Source organism: Lytechinus pictus, chromosome 17, assembly GCF_037042905.1.
Source record: "Lytechinus pictus isolate F3 Inbred chromosome 17, Lp3.0, whole genome shotgun sequence".
NCBI classification, from domain to species: Eukaryota; Metazoa; Echinodermata; class Echinoidea; order Temnopleuroida; family Toxopneustidae; genus Lytechinus; species Lytechinus pictus.
The window spans coordinates 5,550,742-5,575,612 of record NC_087261.1 but is presented as its reverse complement, the minus strand read 5'-3'; the positions used below and the strand labels follow the sequence as shown (position 1 = coordinate 5,575,612).

At 35.7% G+C, this 24,871-nt stretch overlaps 2 long non-coding RNA genes across 2 annotated transcripts; one reads left to right on the top strand and one right to left on the bottom strand.

Moving 5' to 3' along the window:
• Positions 1-4,783: 4,783 nt before the first annotated feature.
• Positions 4,784-12,012, bottom strand: LOC135157217 (uncharacterized). Its single transcript, XR_010296255.1, has 4 exons — positions 11,862-12,012; positions 9,777-9,952; positions 9,027-9,123; positions 4,784-8,395 (listed from the first exon to the last, which is right to left on the bottom strand). It is a non-coding gene; the product is annotated as an uncharacterized LOC135157217 (long non-coding RNA).
• Positions 12,013-17,642: 5,630 nt separating this feature from the next.
• Positions 17,643-24,678, top strand: LOC135157282 (uncharacterized). The gene is made up of 3 exons (XR_010296295.1): positions 17,643-17,778; positions 20,057-20,323; positions 21,094-24,678. It is a non-coding gene; the product is annotated as an uncharacterized LOC135157282 (long non-coding RNA).
• The last annotated feature ends 193 nt before the right edge of the window (positions 24,679-24,871 follow it).

The window sequence follows — 24,871 nt, the reverse complement described above, 5'->3', positions numbered from 1 at the left end:
TGCCGACTCGTGACCCCCTTTCCCTTTTATGACTAACTAACGTTTGCAACTTAGTGGTCCCTTTGACTAGCGGTCCTTATGACTAGTGGACCCCGTAATAGAGAGTTGAAAGTATAACCTTATGTGCACTCAGTGTACCCCCCCCCCCCTCCGGTCAGGATGAAACGAGTGTTATTGGGATGGTGAAAGCGGTAAACATTACGTGCGTCTCTTTTGGATTGTATCGCGAGTATTAAACTTGGAGAAGTTTCAAGGGGCTAGTTTTTATTTCATCTTCCAGTCGTATAGAAAAAATCACAGAATCATTAATGACTTACAAGATGCTCAGTGTAAAAATTGAATGAATCCATTAAAGGTGAAGTCCACCCCAGGTAAATGTTGATTTGAATAAGAGAAAAGTCAAACTAGCATAAAAATTTCATCAAGATCGAATGTAAAATAAGTTAAGACATTTCAAATTTTCACTTATTTTTATGCGATATGCACAACTCGGTGACATGCAAATGAGACATTCGATGAGCTCCCTAACTCTCTAATTCTTTTGTTATTTATTGTTCGAATATAATACAATGTTTCTTTTTCAGGGTTCCCATAGTCATGGAAAATCCTGGAAAAAATTATGGTCATGGAAAATGTCAGGGAATTTGGAAAAATTGTGAAAAGTCATGCCCTCTTGGCTATGGCAGCTTTCCAGTTTGTCGTGTCTCGCAACTCTCATTTCTCTGTAATCATACTCTGCTATTATAATATTGGTGTTCATGATTCCCATTTTCTCCCAGTGTTGTGACATCTCAAATTCTACATAACTCCCGGGACGTCACTGGAAGCCATGGAAAGCAGCAATTTAGTCATGTAAAGTCATGGAATTCTGTTTTCAAATTTCTGTGGGAACCCTGTTTTTAACAAAATTTGATAAGGATCAACTTGACTGAGCCAAATGAAACAATGCTAATTCCACATATTCAGGGAGGAATAATCGTTCACTTAATGAGGAAATAATATTTCATATTTCATTTAATAAAACACAAAATATATAGTGGATGACGTCATCAGTCTCATTTGCACGCCGACCAAGAAGTGCATATAACGGCATAATTTTGTGAAGATAAGTGTAGCTTTGAAATGTCATAACTTATTTTGCTTCCGATTTGATGAAATTTTCAGTGTTATACTTGTTTGATTTTTTTAATTCAACTTTTGGTTGGGTTAGATTTGTCCTTTAAGTTCTTTGTTTTCTGAAAGGGAATTTCATGAGAAATTCAAATATGACAAGTAAAAGCTTGAGGGGCAAATGAAAATTGATATTGACGTTTGAAATCAAGTATTCCGGGGGTCTTAAAATGCAAATAATTTCACTCACTGTACATGTAAGATGTGAGCAGTTCATCCTACCCCTAGTGCCATTATTAGAATTCTCATAAACTTTCCTTGCAGAAAAGTAATTTGGTATGGATAGGGTTAACATCAAAGTAATGATCATTAATCGATGGGTGCTCTATCATTAGATTTGGGAGACCTAACAAGAAACATGACAAGGAGCATGACCACAAGCTTCGATATATATTTTCTCATATGAATTATGCTAATTAGAAGTGGCGAAATTGACGTCAAAACATGCCAAATGTAGACTCTATATGGTTTATCGAAATCCATTTGCATCGATTTGGGTTGTTATATTTACACTGATTCTGAAGAGAAAGTTTTAAAATATTCGGACAACGCAGATATTATGTAGTTTAAGGATTTTGAAGGAGTGGGTGCTCAATGTTGAATAAGGACATTTCGTCTCCCGAAAACTTAACATGCAAATGAAAAAAAAAATGTTCAACAAAAATGAAGGGTTTGCCTGAATTTCGTTTCCTTAAAACAAAGCTGACAAGCAAAACATATAGGCGAGGGAGGGGGGGGGGGCAACGTCATGAGTCCTAAGACAAAACAGTTCAGCACTTGAATGGGGTATACTTTTTTCTTCAAATTTAATTTGCCTGCAATGGGAAATAGGGAATTTGTTATCTGGGGCAAAAAAAGAAATGTAGCCATAAGACCGAATAATAAAAAGTGCCCTTGTGAGCTGCTCAATATACCTATACGTGATGATTCCGATTTTATTTAAAATGTTTTTAATATATGGAAATGATGCACTTTGTTTTCCTTTTTTATGCCAAAAAATCCCTGTAAGCTTGCATGAAAAGTATCAGCGTGCATGGCCGCGGTAGGATTTTTAAAATTATTTTAGGGGGGAACCTACCTTAGACTGTCCAATGGAGTCTGTTTGGAGGTGCAGTCATCATCGTCGAACTCAGGCTTAATGATCCATCGTTGGGCCCGAGTTCAAGCCATTTGTAGTTCATTTTATAGTTCATTCGCAAACTCTAAACACTGAAATGCTCCCCGTATACGAAATTATTTTTCATTTGGCATACTCATATTGTCTTGTACGGCAAATGGACTTTACAAAATGAACATTTTATTCACCAACAGTTAATCTAATATAGGCTAAGAGATGTGAAATTTTAGAAGAAAATTTGAAGGTATCCGACGAAATGGGTATACATGATTGTACATAATTATATGTAGCCTTAATACTGCATGGATTTCAGTCATGATCAAAATGTGTTGTATTCAAAGTCCAAGATGTAAATAATTATTACCGAATACTACCGATTGTGGGCGAATTATGATTAGAATCTAAACCATACCAGGAACGGGAGGTTCTGATAGACAACGTTGGAGTACACCAAGTGGCAATTTCTCTTGAAAACCGCTTCTGGTAAGAAAAAACCCAAGCATAAACTACATATAATTAGTTTATGCTTGGGGTTTTACCAGAAGCAGTTTTCAAGAGAAATTGCCACTTGGTGTACTCCAACGTGTAAAAAGACACTGTGAGGGAAAGAGAGAGCTAGGGACCGGGTGGATGACTGAGGCAAATTAAATGAGGAACTCAATAGTTTTAGTATTTCATTTTCATTCACGAATAAAAAAAATCACGAGACCTGGCAGTTTGTTAAAGAAAAAAAAAACAGCAGTCTTTAAACCCTTATAAAAAAAAACCATGGTTTTACAACCGTAATCATGGTATAACCATGGTTAGGGGCGGTTTTACAATGGATCGATGGTAGTCCATGGTTTTAAATTCATAACCAAGGTAAATGTGTGGCGGAAGTGTGGTAATACCATTGTTAAAATACCATAGTTATAATAACATGATAAAAATGTCATTTTATGACGATTTTAAAACCATGGTTATAAAAACCATCATTATACCACAGTTTTAAGAAAGTTAAAAAACAATAGTTATAAAACCATGACAAAATCATCGTTCTACTTTGGTGAAAAAAACCATAGTAATTTAACCATGGTTGTAACCATGGTTTCACAGTAGTATAAAAACAATGGTTAGGAAACCTTGGTTTAACTCCCGTTCTACTAAGGTTGGAAATCAATGTTATAAAACCATGATTTAAACCATGGTTTTATGATAGCATAAAAACAGTATTTATAATACCATGGTTAAAATTCCGTTTTACCAAGGTTGAAAACGACGGTTATACACCATGATTTTAACCATGGTTTTAAGATAGTTTGAAAATGATGGTTATATAACCATGGTTTTAACCGTGGTTTAATGAGAGTGTAAAAACAGTGGTTACAAAACCATGGTTAAATTTCCGTTTCACCAAGGTTGAAAACGACGGTTATACACCATGATTTTAACCATGGTTTTAAGATAGTTTGAAAATGATGGTTATATAACCATGGTTTCCCTTACAAAAATGTCCTGTGGTAATACCATATAATTACCATAGGACTGTACCACACGATTACCACATATATTGTTGTGTGGTAATGCTATGTCTTTATGTCCTGTGGTATTGTGTGGTAATGTGTGGTAATGTCGTGTGGTATTGTCCTGTGGTAAATTGGAACATTTACCACACAACATTACCACAGGAATACCACATGAATGGATTAATATATGGTAACATTTACCACACAAGGGATTAATTTATGGTAACAATTTTTACCACATACCATTTACCACATAGATTATCACACGACATTTACCACACCATTTACCACACACCAGTTACGACATGCATTACCACACACCATTTACCACACAAATTACCTCACATTTTACCACACACCAGTTACCACACGCGTTACCACACATCATTTACCACACGAATTACCTCATATTTTACCACACGCCTTACCACACAAATTACCTCACATTTTACCACACACCGGTTACCACACGTGTTACCACACATAATTTACCACACAAATTACCTCATATTTTACCACATGCCTTACCACACAAATTACGTCACATTTTACCACACACCGGTTACCACATGCATTACTACACACGATTTACCACACACGTTACCACATACACTACCACACACCAGTTACGTAACTGGTGTGTGGTAATGCATGTGGTAACTGGTGTGTGGTAAAATATGAGGTAATTCGTGTGGTAAATGGTGTGTGGTAAACACTAACCTGTTACCACACATATTGTACATAATACACATAATACCATGCATCAGAGTCATTACCCAAAATGTGTGTGGTAACTAGATGTGTGATAACTGATGCATGATAATGTATGTTGCAACTGGTGTGTTGCAATGTGTGTGGTAACTGGTTAGATACATCACAGATCATGGGTATGATTTTGGTAGCAGTAGAATGTGTTCATGACCCTATGTACTTTTATAAGATTAAGAAAATACAACACCTTCAATGAACAGACAACAAATGATTTTACAAGTGATATAGAAAGTACTGGTATTTAGCTCATAGAGTCATCAATTTACAATACTGGTTTAGATTTGCTATTGACAAAAATTGTGTAACAGCTGCTTTACTGTACAAACAGTGTAACATAATAGTAACTATCAAAGAAATTAGTTACAGTGCATATAAATACTTTTAAAAAAGATACATTTCTTCTAAATACTTTAAAAAGTTACCTCAAAGGTTATCTGGCTTTTCAGCAAACCAAATTAACGACCATTGTAGTTTTTTTGCAGGTCACACATACAGAATGGACTGATTTACTCTTTGTTTTATGCTTAAAGACAAAAATGATTAAACTCTTAATCGTTTTTAAGAAAATGAACAAAACATAAGGATGTGTCTACAATAGGTAATATCATATAAGTAGCTGCGGCAAAGTGCACTGTACTCAAAATTGCGTATAACAAAATGCATAATTATCCCAAGTTTACTTCAAGGCTGGAGGGCAAGTAGAAATAGACGAGAGATGATAATATGTATTTGGAGAAAATGAAAACTAGGACAATACCCTGGCATGTAATATCTGAATTAAAGGAAAATAACACCCAAAACATAATACCACATGATATTATTGATAAATACAGGACAATCAACATGAATCCACTCATACCCTAATCCAATTACGGAGTACCACCTTTTCAAAGTTGGCCTCTTACAGTATGGTTCGAAGTTTCTGGATGGAGGTCGCCATTTTCGCGGGGTTAGTTAGGAAATTATTACATCAGCGACGAACTACATCTCTAAACGTTTAGGCATTATATATTCTATTTTATCAATAACAAATCAAATGTACAGATAAAACTCATAAAAATATTAGTTAAAATTTGTTTAATATATGGTAGGTTCAAAATACAATTTGATGAGTTTTAATGATAAGATTTACACCCCAATTTCCGCTGCCAATTTGTAAATCGTAGATTAGGGTGTAATTTTTATCATTAAAACTCATCAAGTCGTAATTTGAACCTATCATATAATATTAAACAAATTTTAATTAATATTTTATGAGTTTTATCTGTACATTTGATTTATTATCGATGAAATAGAATATATAATGCCCAAACGTTTAGAGATGTAGTTCGTCGCTGACGGAATAATCCCCATCCATAGACTTTGTACCAGAAGATGCCAACTTTGAAAAGGTGGTACTCCATACTGGGACATCGGATTGGGGGTATATGAGTGGATTCATTTTCATTGTCCTGTATTTATCAATGGTATCATGTGGTATTATATTTTGGGTTTTATTTTCCTTTAAGATATTGTACTGGTTTATATCATGGCATTACAAAGTTCATCTGTAGTGCACACTGTGTCAAGTGCACAAACCTATTCATGGTTCCCACAGAAATTTGAAAACAGAATTCCATGACCTCTCCATGACTAAATTGCTGCTTTCCATGACTTAATTCCTTTCTGGCACAGTTTTCAAAATCAGACATGTTATGATCATGAACACCAATTATAATAGTAGAGTACAATCACAGAGTATGAGAGTTGTGAGACATAAAAAACTAGAAAGCTGTCATAGCCAAGAGGTAAATGCAATTCCATGACTTTTCACATATCCCTGACTTTCCATGACCAATTTTTTTCCAGGATTTTCCATGACTGTGGGAACCCTGTAATAATACTGCATTGACAGAGCTCTATCATTTTTAAAGTTAATTTCAATTTCCTTCAAACATTTTATTCATCTCTTTTTGGTTGGACCTTGAATATAATACAATACAATGTTTTGGCAGGTCGTCTATAAAAGCATGTACATCGTTAAAAAAGGCTTTTGGCAGGAACTTTTGGCAAGTAGTCAACAGTATCAATGCATGTAAATTTGGGTGAAAGAATCATACATGTACATTAATTCTTAAGAAAAGTTTGTGGTTGTATTACACTATCACTTAAACGTATTAAAAAGACAGCAGTTGCAGCAAACAATTATTTCATGAGAAATTGTCAAAATATTGTACATAATCTCTAGATCTGGTACATTAATGTAAGCTTGTATTTTTGTAAAATCACTCATTTTGAACTTAAAATTAATTATTTTGATGATCACTAACACAGAAAAGAACATGTGGGACAGGACAGTGTATTATGATTGATTTGAAAAATACCTGACATTGGATAGAATTACATGCTTATTTTGGTCATTTCTCAGCAATTACACATTTTCTTCCCGAGCTATAATTAATTATGGCACATGTCTTTTATATTTTGCTGGTAATTCTATTGGATTCTGTTCGAACTCATTTTAAGATTGTTACTACAACTGGTAATTTATCTTTAAAGTTGTACTTGTATATGATACGGGCTCAACATAATCTAAAATAAAGTAATTTTTACCATGCAAAATAGTGAAAACTTTATCAAAATCAGATAAAATTTAAAAAAAAATAATTAAAAAAATATTGGTCATCAACACATGCAAGTAGATACATGTAAGTTTATGATATCATGCCCACATTTTTATTGTTCTCATGTTACCAGATAAAATAATAATTTACTTCATGTGTGTAATAAGTATGTCTTCCAATCCCATGTAGCAAAAGAACTTCCAGCAATAATCAATACAGGTAAGTCACATCAATACAGTTTACAATCTGATTTGTTTCATTCTTGGTAAACAAAATTAAATGCACAATTTTATATACAAAATAATAAGTTGGGGATACGTGTACATGTACAATGTACGTCAGTATGACATCATCAGCTTGCTACTTGCATATATGCTTAGAGCTCTTTCACCAAAATAATGCAGAGGTTAGAATGTCATACATTACTTTATTATCCCTTGTCTAATTTGGATGAATTTTTCAGTTTTGTTAAAAAGTAATAAAAGGCAATATCCATGGTTACCCTTAAACTTGACCTCAATGCATGTTCGCTTTTACACAACACGTTATTTTGCGAGATACAAAGCGCATGAGATTTAAAAAAATTCAAATTACCAGACAGTGACAGTATTGTTGTAAGTACAGAGCAAAGATCAGGATGGTAGGTCTTCTCAAATTGTATTTGGATTGATCCAAGGTTGTTGACAACTGGAGGAGAGGAAGGAGCTAATTCCACGGCCTTGGAGCAGTAGTGGAGAAAGTTGCATCACCAGTAGCTAATTCGTAGGTGCGTAATGATCACAAAAATAAAAAGGCAAGTGCGCCTAGAATGAAAATGACGCACAAGGGATTCCTTATAAAACATGTAATCTGGATCTCTGTCAATGACTTTGAAAATCAGGAGACGGACACTGATGTTCATGTATATCCTTTCCTTGACTTGCAGCCAGCGAAGTTGGCGTATGGCAAATGGCACAATAGATGCAGCATTCTGTACTATATGCAGTCAGTCCAGATCGCCCTAATTCAAGCACGAAGAGCATTACAATAGTCCAGTTTAGATAGCGCTAAACCATGGACTGCTTTGTGGCAAGTAGAAATATAAAAGGCACTTCCCATTGGCCTTTATTCTTCCAATCTGTTTGATGTTATACTGGTAGGGAGCAGGTTCCAATAGCACTATGAAAGGAGTTACGAAACCAGATGAATGGGTGCAGATTCAGGACACCTTCCATTTCAACTTAAGGCATCTGCAATAAATAACAGAAGAAGATAAACATAAAAGCCTTTCCTGCATTAACTATTTAATATTCATTAAAAACTACATGGTTTCAATATCAATTTCCAAACTTTTTAAAAAATGATTAAAAAACAATGTGGGGTTTGTTCCATATTTATACTTCAAATATTAACATGTAAAGTCAGGTCGGGGGAGGGGGGCTTGATGCCCTCAAGATCTGCTGCACCTCCAAACCATCTCTGTATAGGGAAGGACATTTTAAAGTAAAAAAAAAAATATTTATTTTAATTAAACATGATTTTAATTCATGCTTTTTTTAAATGTGTTTTAAATGGTTATGGGATAATTCCATCAGTTTGAATAAGAAATTACAAGTTGCCAATTTCACATAACGAAGATCAATTCTGATGTGATAATAAATGCATGTCAGATGTTGATGTTTCACTTATGCCTATCTAATACGTTTGAATTGACAACAGCATGAACCTTGTAAGGGCATTAATTATTAGACAAGCTTTGTATCAGAGTGGTTACAAAATCAAAATTATTTAACTGCATCTCATGTTCATGCACATGTAAATAATCAAAATAACACAATAATTATAAAAAATACCTTCCACATAGGATAAATTTGTACACACCATTATATCTGCATGAATATTGTTCTTTTAGTCCACCTATAATGATACAGCTGATGAGAGTTTGAATGATGGTATCAAGATGGTGCTTCTACCAGGGCTGCAAAAGAGAGAAAAAAAAATAAAATGTTAACCTCAATCATGCCAAGAAATCATGCCAACCGTTGTGAAACTCTATTAGCGCCAAATTACACTCTAAACTTGTCATTAGAACGTCCAAACCGATACACGTCAGCCAGGAATCTAGTACTAGCACAATCAGCTATGCATTTGCACCAATTTTCTTGCATATGGACGTCTCTCGACTTAAAGGTCATGTCATTGTGTTATATAGCTTGGGAATTGCAAGCAAGTGATCCTTCGAAATGTTTACCTGCTTAAAAGTAACATTTCTTAAGCCTTAATTTTGTATATTTAGATAACAAAAGGCTTACAAATTGGAAAAATCAAATGTTTGCCCAAAATTATTGTGGGAAAGGTGGATTTTTTAAGGGAAATCCATCTTTGTGTACCAAGTTCTACAGGCAACAGAGACTTGTCTAGCTCCGTGAATGAAAATACCCCTTGTACAATGTAAAAATGATAAAAATATCATCACAGAGTCCTCTAAGTACAGTTAGGACCATTGACAGATAAGGTGCCCTAAGATTGCGCACATCCGAATCTGCGCGATTCTGATAATGGAAGATACGCAACGACTCCAAACAAAAAATAAACTTTACACCTGAAAGAGCCTACTGTACTTAGTCTTACCTACTGCCCGATGCCTCCTGACATGTAGAGCAACAACAAAGGACCTCCACTCCTGGCGGCCAGTGGTTCTGGGCCGTCTTCTGGAAACTCCCCCGGGCTAGGTCATATTCACCGACTTCATCTCCTCCTCAAATGTGATGCCAGGACAAGTAGTTTTGGGTCTCCCTCTCTTTCTCCTGGAATGTCATAAACAGATCTATTCATAAAAAATCTGACTTAAAATGGTTGGAAAATAATGAATTTAGGGCATTGGCAAGAGTTCCATATGCAACCCCACTAAAATTGAAAATAAAAACATGAAGAAGGTTCAGAATAATATATCTAGCACAATATAGAACATATATGATGGGGTAGTGGATAGTACTAGGAGTGGAAATACATACTAAAATATGGCTTTATTCCGTCAAATTTCGAGCATGTATGGATGTATCTAGTGTGTGTAATTGTCCATAGACATCGGTTTATTTACTCAAGGGTCTGTGAGTCAAGTCTAGGCGAACTATTGGCTGATAATCGTTAAAATACCCCTTCCGGCATCAGCACTTCTTGCTAGCATAGCAGGAACAGGTCTTGACTGCAAATAAAACGAGGTGATCTCAAGTCCCAACTAAGGTGCCAAAACAAGGGTAAAAAAATTATAGAAAAATCTGAAGTGAACGAACTGGAATGGAATTAAGTCTCGACAATCTTATTTTTTATCATGTTGGTGGGGGGTACATTGGAATTGCATATGGAATTTTTTCCAGGGCATTTCATGTGACGTCCTCAAAATGCAGCCTCTGTGACTGTGCTTTCTTATCGAAATTTTCGCATCATGTGAATAAGTGCGCAGACATCGGCCACTATTAGTATTACCCAGTTGTTGTGTGTCCAGACAGGTTGTGTGTCTGGACGATCAATTTTAGAAAGTCATTTGGAAAAAAAGCAAAGTTCCATCAATTTTTAGTACAAATTATTAGGAAATATTATAAAGAACAAAATAGAAGATGATAACAAGTATTGAATTCATATTTTTAGTGTAATCCAAAGATAAAAGGAAGGCTTCAAAAAGATAAAACTGTCCGGACACCCGACCCCCATCCTACCAGCAACGTTCTCGCCAGTGTAGAACACGCGTCGCATGCGACACACGTAAATTCCACAAGCTCTATATGCGTCACGGGCAAAAAAAAATCATAAAAAGTGGGGAAAAGTCATCGGAAATAATTGTTGCATCATTCATCATCAATCCTCAAAAGTAAAGGATGTTTCAGAATCATTTCGGCAACAAACAAACTACGATCTTCTTATTGATGACCGGAAAAATATCCATGCATATTAGAAACTGGCGCATTTCCACTTCCAGCCGGCTAGCCAGCCAGCCAAGCCTGAGCTGAGCAGCCACACTAGCCCGCGTTGCCAGCGCGCCTAGCTGAGCTGGACATGCATGCTATACGCTACAATGCATGTTAAACTGAATTGTCCGCGGTGCGACCCGGGTCCGACGTAGCCTTTCATTTTTACATGATACCGTTTCCCGATAGTTATCAAGAAATTTTTATCATAAAATGAATTGTTCCACATAATTTTCCCGCTAATTTCTAAGTAATATTCTTAACGTTCATTCTCAATTTCTCATGTCATTCTGATCTGCTGTCGGGCTACCGTACCAGTACCACTAACTTAATAATTTTGTTCAATCAAAATGCAAGTAAATGACCATGAGGCATGACTGGCCGAGATATTTTCCCAAGAAAATCAATTATTTCTCTTAATTTTTAATGAGACTTTTTGCACACTTACTCATAAGAATACAAGGTACATCATCAATTGAAAGATTTTGTAAAATAACAGGAAATTCACGTTAAATCTAAACTCAAATCGTTTAGGTGTGCTGTGACTGTGTGCAGACTTGAGACCACCAGCCAGTGGTCCACATCACAGCAGCGAGCAGGCGCTCGGGGCCGGGCGAGCGCCCGGTTAGACAGGATGGGATTGCCAGTGTCATGTCATTTTCATTGACGAAATCTTTATTTAGCTAGTTGCAAGCCGGGGCATTTAACAAACTACGAAAAGAAAATCATAGAAAATGGTTATCTAACTTACTGTTTAGCCTACTGCAAATGTCTTCGAAGTCGTCCACATCTAACCCGCATTCTTTAAGTAGTTGAATTATTAACGGCCTTCTTCGTCCCACTTCTCGATCGAGCTCAATAAACTGCAACGCAACGCAAACGGTATTCTTTTCAAATGTTGGCGGTAAGTGCGCATGCGCAAGCCTGTCGCCGCCCCCCCCCCCCCACAAATAAGGGACAATCGAAAAAAGATCAACAAAGAAGGCTACACAGTGTTACACCTGTAAAAAACTTTAAAAAATTGGGAGGGAGGGTGAACGAAAGAATGAAGGAAAGAAAGAAAAGGCGAAAGAAAAGAGATGAAAAGAGAAGAAAAAAAATTAAGGGGAAAATGAAGGAAAAAATAAAAAAAGAATAAAAGAAAGTTAGAATAAAAAAGAGAAAAAAAGTTTCCGCCATTCTTTGAATTGAATACAGAAAGAGAGAAAAAGAAAGAAATGGAAGAAGAATACATGTGTGAAAGACAAAATAAAGGAGAGAAAGAAAAAAAGTAAGAAAAAGGAGGAGGAAAGAAAGAATGAAGGAAAGAAAAATGTTTTCTTCATTCTTTGAAAGAAAGAAACAAAGAAAGAAGGAAACAGTAAGGGAGGAGGGAAGGAAAGAATTAAGGGAGGGAGAGAAATAATAAGGGAAAGAATTATAAGGAAAGATAAAATAAAGAATGAAAGAAAGAGAGGGAGGAAGAATGAAGTGAGGAAGGAGTGAAAACATAATGGAAGAAGAGAAAGAATTAAATTAAAAAGGAGAGGAAGGGAGGGGAAGAAAAAAGTTGAAAGAAAGAATGGAGGAAATAAAAAAAGGAAATTTGATAAAGAAGACGGGTAAGAAAAAGGGAGGAAAAAAATGAACACAGAGAGAGAGAAAGGATCAGGAAAGGCAAATAGGAAATAGAGATAGATGGAACAAAAACGGGCAAGCAGGAAGGATAGAAGGATGAAGAAAGAAGGATAGAAAAGTTCAAACTTCAAGCAAAAAATTCCAATCGTCTAACAAAAATCATAATGATATTTGGTGTTTTTAAAATATATTTTAAAAAATGTTTTAAAAATGAATAAAATTTCAAAGTGATTCTTTTTTACTTAAAAATTAGATGAAACATCGCGGCATTATATAGAACAAGACTCAAAACGAAAGTTGAAACAACTAGATCTAGTTATGAAAACTCAATAACTTGTTCCTCCGATTACATCCCCAAATCAGTAATCTGAGAACCCATAATATAATTATACAAATTTCCCGCCGATTTTGTGATTATTTTGGCATGTTTCATTGTGTTTGGTGTAGAGAATCTGCTCCGATCCTACATGCCTTGCTAGTACTAGCCTGTCACACAAAGGCAGGAGGCCAGTTCGATTGGGTTAGCAAGAAAATCACCTTGCAAAAGTTTATTTATCGATTTTATTGTTGTCTCTGCTTCGTCATCTGTTGGTTATTTGAATGAAAATTCGTCACTTTTAAATATATTTTGTTCAATATTCTGAAATACGGGACAAATAATAGGCGTCCCGGGAAGGGTTTGTCGGGACGCCGGGACAAAGAAGCAAAATACGGGACAATCCCGGGAAATACGGGACGTCTGGTCACCCTGCCCCCCCTCCGGCGAATCAATTTTTAATTTTGATAGGGGGTGAGCTGAGGGGGGTCTAAGTTATGGGTGTGAAAACTTTTTTTGTGTGGTATTTCTGATTTTCAACAGAAGGGCAATAACACACAAATACCACATATTTGAATTGACAGTACTACACAATGGGCTATGACGTAACATGCTTTCATGTGGTAATTTTGATTTACCACAGCAGTATAATTCCACACAAATACCACATATTTGAATTGACACACAATGGCATCATGTGGTATTGCATTCATGCGGTAAGTTTGATTTACCGCAGAGCATAACACCACAAAAATACCACATATTTGAATTTACATTACCACACAATGGGCTAATGTGGAAACATGCTTTCATATGTGGTAATTTTGATTTACCACAGCAGTATAAAAATACCACACAAATACCACATATTTGAATTTACGTTACCACACAATGGCATCATGAGGTAAAGCATTCATGTGGTAATTTTGTTTTACCACAGAAGTATACAATACACAAATACCACATATTTGAATTTACATTACCACACAATGGCATCATGAGGTAACATGCATTCCTGTGGTAATTTTGATTTACCACAGAAATATAACAATACCACACATACCACATATTTGAATTTACATTACCACACAATGGCATCATGAGGTAACATGCATTCATGTGGTAATTTTGATTTACCACAGAAATATAACAATACCACACAAATACCACATATTTGAATTTACATTACCACACAATGGCATCATGAGGTAACATGCATTCATGTGGTAATTTTGATTTACCACAGAAATATAACAATACCACACAAATACCACATATTTGAATTTACATTACCACACAATGGCATATGAGGTAACATGCATTCATGTGGTAATTTTGATTTACCACAGAAGTACCACATAGACAACAAATTACCACAGCCACCAGCTGACGTTACCACACAAGGATATGGAAAATTACCACAGATGTTCATGTGGTAACCTACATTCATGTGGTAATTCGTGTGGTAAAGCCGGGTACCACACATATATACCACACGACATTTTCGTAAGGGTTTAACCGTGGTTTAATGAAAGTGTAAAAACAGTGGTTACAATACCATGGTTAAATTTCTGTTTTACCATGGTTGAAAACGACGGTTATACACCATGATTTTAACCATGGTTTTATGATAGTTTGAAAATGATGGTTATATAACCATGGTTTTAACCGTGGTTTAATGAAAGTGTAAAAACAGTGGTTACAATACCATGGTTAAATTTCCGTTTTACCATGGTTGAAAACGACGGTTATACACCATGATTTTAACCATGGTTTTATGATAGTTTGAAAATGATGGTTATATAATTATGGTTTTAACCGTGGTTTAATGAAAGTGTAAAAACAGTGGTTACAAAATCATGGTTAAATTTCCGTTTTACCAAGGTTGAAAACGACGGTTATACACCATGATTTTAACCATGGTTTTATGATAGTTTGAAAATGATTGTTATATAACCATGGTTTTAACCGTGGTTTAATGAAAGTGTAAAAACATTGGTTACAAGACCATGGTTAAACATTCGTCTTAGCAAGGGTGAAAACAACGGTTATAAACCAAGATTTTAACCATGGTTTTAAGATAGTTTGAAAACGATGGTTATATAACCATGGTTTTAACCGTGGTTTAATGAAAGTGTAAAAACAGTGGTTACAAAACCATGGTTAAATTTCCGTTTTACCAAGGTTGAAAACGACGGTTATACACCATGATTTTAACCATGGTTTTATGATAGTTTGAAAATGATTGTTATATAGCCATGGTTTTAACCATGGTTTAATGAAAGTGTAAAAACAGTGGTTACAATACCATGGTTAAATTTCCGTTTTACCATGGTTGAAAACGATGGTTATACACCATGATTTTAACCATGGTTTTATAATAGTTTGAAAATTATGGTTATATAACCATGGTTTTAACCGTGGTTTTATGAAAGTGTAAAAACAGTGGTTACAATACCATGGTTAAATTTCCGTTTTACCATGGTTGAAAACGACGGTTATACACCATGATTTTAACCATGGTTTTATGATAGTTTGAAAATTATGGTTATATAACCATGGTTTTAACCGTGGTTTAATGAAAGTGTCAAAACAGTGGTTACAAAACCATGGTTAAACATTCGTCTTAGCAAGGTTGAAAACGACGGTTATAAACCATGATTTTAACCATGGTTTTAAGATAGTTTGAAAATGATGGTTATATAACCATGGTTTTAACCGTAGTTTAATGAAAGTGTAAAAACAGTGGTTACAAAACCATGGTTAAATTTGCGTTTTACCAAGGTTGAAAACGACGGTTATACACCATGATTTTAACCATGGTTTTATGATAGTTTGAAAATGATTGTTATATAACCATGGTTTTAACCGTGGTTTAATGAAAGTGTAAAAACATTGGTTACAAAACCATGATTAAATTCCCGTTTTACCAAGGTACTAACTTTGTTAGTCTGGGCCTATAAAGCTTGTCACGACTAACTCAGCTGTGGACTAACAAAGGTTTTTCATTACTCGTATTTCGTAAAAAGACAGGCTTGACTAACACCATTTGTGGTTTCTGACTAAATGAGGCATACGTGCACCTCATAATGTTGTACGCACTAGCGTACCTACGGGGGGGCAGGGGGGGCAGTCTGCCCCCCCTGACGAGTCCCAACCCATGCAAAGTACGTATCCCTGCCCCCCCCATGACGAGCTTGAAAGACCCTTTTTTGCCCCCCCTGACGAGCTTGAAGACCTTTATTGCCCCCCTGACAAGCCTGAAGACTTTTTTTTTTTTGTTTTTTTTTGTTTTTTTTTGCTTGTCAAGTTTTGTTCTGGTACGAAATCCTATATTTGTGATTGAAGACCTTTTTTTTTTTTTTTTTTTTTTTTTTTTTTTTTTTTTTTTTTTTTTGCTTGTCAATTTTTTGGCGGACGGTTTTGCCCCCCCTGTGGAAAATCCTAGGTACGCCACTGGTTGTACGACTAACTTTCGGCCATCCAAAGGCATGACTAAAATTATAAAGGCCTGCGACCTGAATTACTAACTAAGCAGGGCCGTTGTTGTTGATCTTGAAGGTAGTCGGGCCGGGGGTGGCCGCTGGTGTTTTTTTTTTTTTTAATAGGACCCGGGGGGGCCACTTCCACTGACGAGTGGATACCATGCGCGACCACGGGGTCTTGAGAAGCACCCTAAACACGTATTTTCCATATTCTGAAAATGCACCCCTTAACAAGTATTGGCGTGTGAAACCCTACCCTTAACAAGTATTGGAAACAAGTATTCCCAGAACTGAGCCCCTAAACAAGTACAGCGATGTATTTTCCATATTCTGAAAATGCACCCCTTAACAAGTATTGGAAACAAAACGATACTCTCAGCAAGTATTCCCTGAAATGAACCCCTAAACAAGTACAGATATATTTTATTTTTATATCACGCGTCCGTCGGTCGTCGGATTTACCTTTAGACACCATTATTTGGGTTAAGTATACCCATCTTCCACACCTCGCGCAAATCGGACTCTAAACACGTAGTGTTGGGGCAAAAAGGACATCCTTTATAAAACATTTGATTTTGTTTTATCATCCCCACACATTTTACCCTAAACACGTATATTTTTTCGGGCAAAATAGATACCCTTTTTTCAATATTTTTGTGTTTTTGACACCCTTATCACGTTACGTACGTAACGTGCCCTATCTTGAAAAAGACATCCTTTTTACGTGTTTTTTTGGTCGCGCATGGTATCCACTCGTCAATGTAAGTGGCCCCCCCGGGTAATAGGACTATATATTATCTTTTTGTATAATTTCAAAATATGTCTGCCCAGTCACTAAACATTGTCTGTCGATACGTACATATATATCATTTGTCATTTTGAACCTGTCTACTTTATAATTGTGTTCAACACGAATTTTCGCGCATTCCCCGCCTGCCCCCCCCCCCCCACCCCTCCCGCTCATTTTCGCGCCTTTTTTTTTATGCGCGTCGATGTACTAGTATAGTACCACCGAGTACCACATGTGTAACGCACAATTACCCGCACATGTATATGCTATACACACCATAGACAAATGCACACACACACGTACGCCGTGCAGATACAATCAGCTTAATGCTTCGAAGGCCAAGGGCTAGCTATAAGCTTCAAGTTCATGAAATTCAGGCAATTAACTGCATTCAACTAATTTTTTAACTGAAACTATAGGAGAACAGACAAATTATGGAACTGTCAGGAGATAGTTAACGGTAAGTAAGCTTATCTAATCAGTAATCTGTTGGGCATTCTCGTGAATTAGTCCACTCCTGGCACCTCCTTGGCCTTGCATGACTCGGAAATTGAACACTCGGCGGATTGTGCGCGTACTGTACCAAGCCCTAGTAGTATACCGTACTGTACTGCACTCTGCAGCAGGCAGTGTCACTGTCAGTGCAGTGGATTATTTCAAGAGTTTGCCTAGGCTTAGTCTGTAATGTTGCTGCATTTATTTTGATTAGGAGTGTTGCATGGGTCTAGAAATGTATTCTGACTTCAACTTGAAGTTGAAGCCAGGCATTGGGGCTGGCTACATGTAGGGCCTAAAAGTTATTTATGGCTATATATTATAGGCTTGAGCTTGCCTTGCCTTTGGACTAGATTTATTATTATGGTGGAACACGTCGTACTCGTAGCTAGCTAGTCCCGGCCCTAGCCTAGGCCTAACTTAGGCTAGCGCTTGGCCTACCTGAAAAAAAAACTTGTTGGCTGCCATCGAGTATGAAGAAAAATTTTGTACTAGATCTCCTACTGGCTTAATTAACGTTAGACTATCGACTAGGGTCTAGATCTAGATCTAGGCCCTATACTTTAACTTTTTTAAGTTTACGTTAACGGTTAGAGTACGGTGTCGGTGGTCCTAATTAATGTTATACTTTTGAACGGCAACAGCATTCAGTCCACTGATCTGTATTCTTTTTTTTTTTGATGGGTCTAGTCTCTAGGCCTAGGCTACAGACTCTGCTACTGCGGGTTAATTAGTCCTCATTTAATTAGTAATACTTGATCAATGGATCAGCTAGCTGCAAAGTAGTATGTTTTAATAAATCCTTTATTTTTAAGCGGGAGTACAATTCATATGTCTGTATATGTTTTTCCATGTGAAAATCTGTTGTTTTTTTTGGTAAGTTCAGAGTGTGGTTGTGGGAACGTGGCTGGCTCCTTGTTTCGACGATTTCTACAGCATGCATACACATTACGATAGTAGATCTACACAGTTGTACACAACTGAAAGATATGCGCATTTCCCTAGCCATAGCGGCGATGATTGTTACCAAAAGAAAAGTAATGCCAATAGTTCTAGTGTTTACTTTCGAGTCTCCTTGGTATTTTCATATATAGGCCCTACAACTATTCATGAAAAATCCGAGGCCAAACCACGTAATGTGGAATTTCGTCACAAATGGGTTAAGTTATTAATTTAGGAAGTGTTGTTCCATATGTGTCACTAATAGTGGAATTGTCTGAAATTTGTATGAATTTTAAGTATGGTTGGTTATTATGAAATGAATGAAATTTCATGTGATGAAAAATGGAAATACCATCGCTGGACCGTTGTGTCGTAATAGTACTGTATTTTAATTTCAAATCAAAATTTTTAATAGACTACAATACAATTTTCTTTCCTGGTAGCGGGAAGTTAAAGGGATGGTCCAGGCTGAAAATATTTATATCTAAAAGTATATAAATGGAGTAAAATTCACAGAGTAAAATGCTGAAAATTTCATCAAACTTGGATATCAAATAACAAAGTTATTGATTTTCAAAGTTTATCAATATTTTTTGGAATATGCACATCATCATGAATATTCAATAGGTGGGCTGATGATGTCACATCTCAATTTTTTCTTATGTCATTACATGACATCGTAAATGTTTCATTTTTTCATACATGTGTAAATGATGTGTCTCCATTATGATGAAATAAGTTGAGGCAATAAATAACTAGTCCACTTAATCAGTTGTCAATCCAATTGTTTTAGTTCTTGGTAGCAATTTTTTTTATTAAACCAAATTTCACATAATAAAACACAAAAGAACAAGTGGGGATATGACATCACCAGCCAACCTAATGAATATTCATAAAGACATGCCTAGAACTGTTTCACCGGAATAATATCATTTGAAATTCAAAAACTTTATTTGTTATTCGATTTTGATTAAATTTTTAGCATTTTGCTCTGTAAATTTTCTTCTATTTATTGAGATATAAATATTTCCAGCCTGGACCATCCCTTCAATTTTACTAATATTCGAAGACAGGAAACTAATACTAGAAAAAAAGATAAATGAATGGAATATGTATCACCAAACCCAGACAAACATTGGAATATGTCTTGTTTGCCTCTTGCATCGAGGCAAAAACTGAATATTTGTGTCCATGTACATGCAATATCTTTTGATTACACACATTTATCCTGAAAGCTCTTTGCATACATTATTTATTCAAAATTCAGGTTTAGTAAGAAAATCAATTACTTTTCATTCCAGGTACAAATTTTTATTGATATATGGCCAAAATCAAAGAAGGGTGTTGGTAACCAACAAGTCAGAGGAGACCTCAAAACAGGAGCTGCTTAGGGTGGTGTGCACAACATTTGGAGTGAAAGAAGAAGATATTTTTGTTGTAGACATGGCAAGACAAATTCTACGATTTTGCAGACATGGAAGAGGACGAACTTGTGACAGGGCCATTGAGAGTAAAAATTACAAACTACCTGTGGTCCTCGGTGCACAGCAACTGGTGAATGGTGGAGAGTAAGTATCTGGTACCAAACAGAAACCCCAATTAACTCTCAATGTGCCATAGTCTTGCCCAAGTGCATGCCATTTAATTTCTTTGGCAATTGATTCATCCTTCTAGATAAATATATTACTTGATAATGGCCAAACTTAAAGGCATTTCTCTTTTTCACATGACATAGTTATATATGAGACTCAACCAGAAGGATTATTAAAGAGGATTAGAACTTGGCCAGTAAAAATGCTTTAAACGTGTATGGGGCAGCTTAAGAGTTGATGAATTAAGTAAATGTGAGTAAATGCATAAAATATGAGAATATTTCTTGCATTATAACTTACTAATGTTTGAGTATCACTATTGATGCAGGAATCTTACAGTGGCTACATTGTTGTGACATTTTGTAATGCATTTCTCTGTTAGATTTTACCTAAAGTTAATGTTTTAGTCTAATTCGCATGTATATGGTTCTGCTATGGTCTTTCACCAAATGTTAACTGGTACAGTGTGTTTGTGACAGATAGTCGCAAAGTGTGACCAAGTGGAGCTTTTCTGTTCTTGTCTTTGGCAACAAGACTGGCGTGTCGTTGCATAAAACTTGCTATTATAGTAAAATTTGCTGTAAATATCTATTAAGGACTCGGATGAAAAGTGATTTGACAGAAACTAAATGAATGAGGATTCTAAATCTATTTGTTTTTTCTTTTTTAAGTATAATTTTTATTCTTTGTTTTTTCTTTTTTTAAGTATAATTTTTTATTCTTTCCAAATCTGACACTGTTGCAAGGCACATAGAGTGGATGAGCACTGAAAAAAGGGCAGCCAGACTTCAAGAGAGTTGAGTTCTGCATGCAGAAGACACTGGCAGACAGAAGGGCATGGATCATAAATTCTGTCCCTCGGCCAAGGATCACTGATGACCGACTGAAGTATCCTTGGCTCTTTGATGAGGATCAGGTAATCTATGCAGAGTTTTCTCACCAGATTTTGAAATATACTGAATATCCCGAGATCGATTGAATGCTGACGGACGTTGATAGAGTTGCTTACTCAATGTTTCCCTATTACAGTGATTTACAGAATGTATTGGAAACTTCTAACTACACATGGATTATCCAAACTTGCTCATAAACTTAATTTATTCAAGACTGCGTAAGGTGTGAACTTCATATGTGGTCCTTGTATGTAAAATTCAGGTTATTTTCTTGTCAAAGCAATATCACCTAAACAGCTTGAGGTATGGATGTAAAAACTTGGTGTTTAACATGTACCATCATTAGGAAGACGATTTGAATGGATTTTGGAATATGTAGGTCAAAGGTCAATTTGTGAAATTTATTTGTTTAAACACATTGTCACCTTAACAATTTGAAATATAAATGTGAAACTTGGTGCTAACATGTACCACTATAGGAGATGATCTGGATATATTTTGGAATATGTAGCTCGAAAGTAAATTTGTGAAATTCAGGTAATATCTTTGTTAATGCAATGTCACCTTAACAGTATGAAATATGGATGTAAAACCTGCTAGCATGTATCACTGGGAAGAGGATGCATTGAGTAGTGTATGTTTCATTGACTGTTTTTTGAAAATTTGACTCAATGTCTCTAATCTTCAAATTAAAGGTCTAGTCCACCCCAGGAAAATGCTGATTTGAATAAATAGAGAAAAATCAAACTAGCATGAAATTTTAAAGTTTCGCTTATTTTCAACAAAACAGTGATATGCACAACTAGGTGAGCCAATGATGTCACTCACTATTTCTTTTGTTTTTTATTGTTTGAATTATACAATATTTCAATTTTTACGAATTTGATGATTAGGACCTCCTTGCCTGAAGCACAAAATGTTAAAATAATTGAATTCCACGTGTTCAGGGACGAATGAAACTTCATTTCACATGACAATGACGTGAAAATCAAAATATTTCATACTTCATATAATAAAATACAAAAGAAATAGTGGGTGAGTGATGTCATCAGTTCCCTCATTTGCATACCGACTGAGGTGTGCATATAAGCGTTTTGTGAAATGAAGCAAAACTTTAAAATGTCATAACTTTCTTATTTTACATCCGATTTTGATGAAATTTTCAGTGTTATGCTTGTTGAATTTTTCTCTTTTTATTCAAATCAAGGTTTTTTTTTTTTGTTTTTTTTTGGGGGGTGGACTTGTCCTTTAATCTTGCCATATCTGTGCTACCTCTGTGTGTGAAAAGTACATTAATTTATTTAGTTTATTCAGGGATTTTTTTTTTGTATATACATATAGTCTTTCTACCTTGTCTTCTCAGTCAAACCAAATCTTATAAGATCAACAGCAAAAAAAAAACAGTTTTCAGGAGTATATGACATCATTCTGCATTCCATACTTAATTAAGCTTGACATATCTGTGCTAACTCATAATTTATTTAGAATATTTATGATTTTTTATGCCTCCGCCAACGAAGTGGCCGGAGGCATTACGTTTTCGGGTCGTCCGTACGTCCGTCCCGTTTTGTTTTGTCGAAATCTCAAGAACCGTGGAGTGGTTTTACATCAAACTTGGTATGAGGGTATATCCTGGGGGGGTAATACTTTGTTTTGATTTTATGGTCACGGGTGAAAGGTCACAGAGGTCGTTATATACCTTAAAATGTCCTGTTCTTGTGATAACTTAACCATTGGAGCTAATAACTTCAAACTTGGTACATTCTTTATATACATAATAGAGGGAGAATGATCTGATTGGATTTTGTGGTCACATGGTCAAAGGTCACAGAGGTCAGTATGCCTTAATATATCTTGTTCTTGTGTAACTAAAGGAATGTTAGAGGAAGTAACTCCAAACTTGGTACATATATGCTTGATATAGGGGGGGGGGGTAATTTGGGGGGGGGGTTGCAGGGCCAAGTTCAAAGGTCATAAAGGTCATATACTTACAACTTTTTTATCCATTTAGTAATTTTCTTGTGTTTTATGAATACTAAAAATTATTTTCATATATCAAGTTTGATTGTAGGTCAGTGTATGCATGAAATTGTTCTTGTGATAAACCAAAGACTTCGATAGATCAATTTCAAATATGGACAATGCAACCATTATGACATTGACTTGAGAAGTTCAAAGGTCTAAGAGTTCATGTCTCTTGTCACAATTGCTTGTAGATTCAATATTAATGGTTCTTGGATGCATATATGAGAGTGATCAATATGATAATAGAAAATATCAATCAAGGTTTTCCGTTGGGTAGATTTAATTTTATTGAATAATTTTTGCCTTATCCAAATATAAGTGAACACCAAATGTTCAGGCCAGCTATGGTAGGAATCGAACTCACGATCTCCTGGTTACTAGACAGGCGTCATACAACTAGACCACCAGGAATTAAGCCCGATGGCTATTGGCTGTTATTATGTGATATATCAACACAGTACTGTACCTGCTGCTATTATGTGAATCAAACCAGTTACCAGCCATCGGGCTTCTCGGTGGTCAAGTGGTATGACGCCTGTCTGATAACCAGAAGGTCGTGGGTTCGATTCCTACCCGAGCCGGCCTGTAAAAATTTTTCTTAGCAGCTCAAACATGCACTGAACATTCAGTGTTTATTTATGTTGGGATAAGGCATAAATTATTTAATATAAAAAGAATAGAACAAATTTGAAGATTTATGGGAAATTACCTGTGCAACATATTTCTGATCTAGTGGCAATGGCGGAGGCATAAATTTCGACTGTGTGCAGTCGAGAATCCATCTAGTTATTTTCTTTTGTTTTTTGTATAAAGTCTTTCTAACATGTCTTCTTGGCCAAATCAGTTATATGAAATCAGCAGTAATAAAACAGTTTTCAGGAGTACATGTATACATTCCTTACTTAGTTTAGCTTGCCATATCTGTGCTAACTGTTTGTGTGAAAAGTACAAAATTTATAAAGAATGTATTAAAATTTATGTGGGTTCTTTTATAGATATGTATTCAAACCTGCCATGTATAAAGACTTGCCTCTTTTGTCAGCTAACTTGGGTAATGTTTCCAGAGCTGTACATGTAGTACTTTATTAGATGTGTTTGACTTTATTTTTATTAAAAGTTTTCATTGCGTTGTTCTTAACACTGATTTGCATTTTGTCCCTTTTTAGGTCATTGTGTGATCACTCACTGATTGATACAATAAGTGGCGATGTGTAGTGTGGAATATGACCTCTGTCATATTATCTGTCTGACTGACCTACAATTTTAAATGTAATTTCTTATTATACCATCACCAATGTGGCTCTTTGATGATGTAGCCGAATGTGTACATTGTAACTGTATTTTAATTGACTCTTTTCTTTCGCTGATACACTAGAAACTCAATATACAGAGATTCCCAATATAACAGTCAAATTTGCTGGTCCAAGGTCCTTTTGTTATCGCTGTTTCTGTTTTTAAATCATTGTTTCACCTTTTCTTAACCATAGTAAAGACACTTTGAAACGATGGATTTACCACAATAAAAACAAGGTTGTAACCACGGTTAAACCATGGTAGCCATGGTTTATCTACAATGAAACCATCGATTAACTGTGGCACATTATGG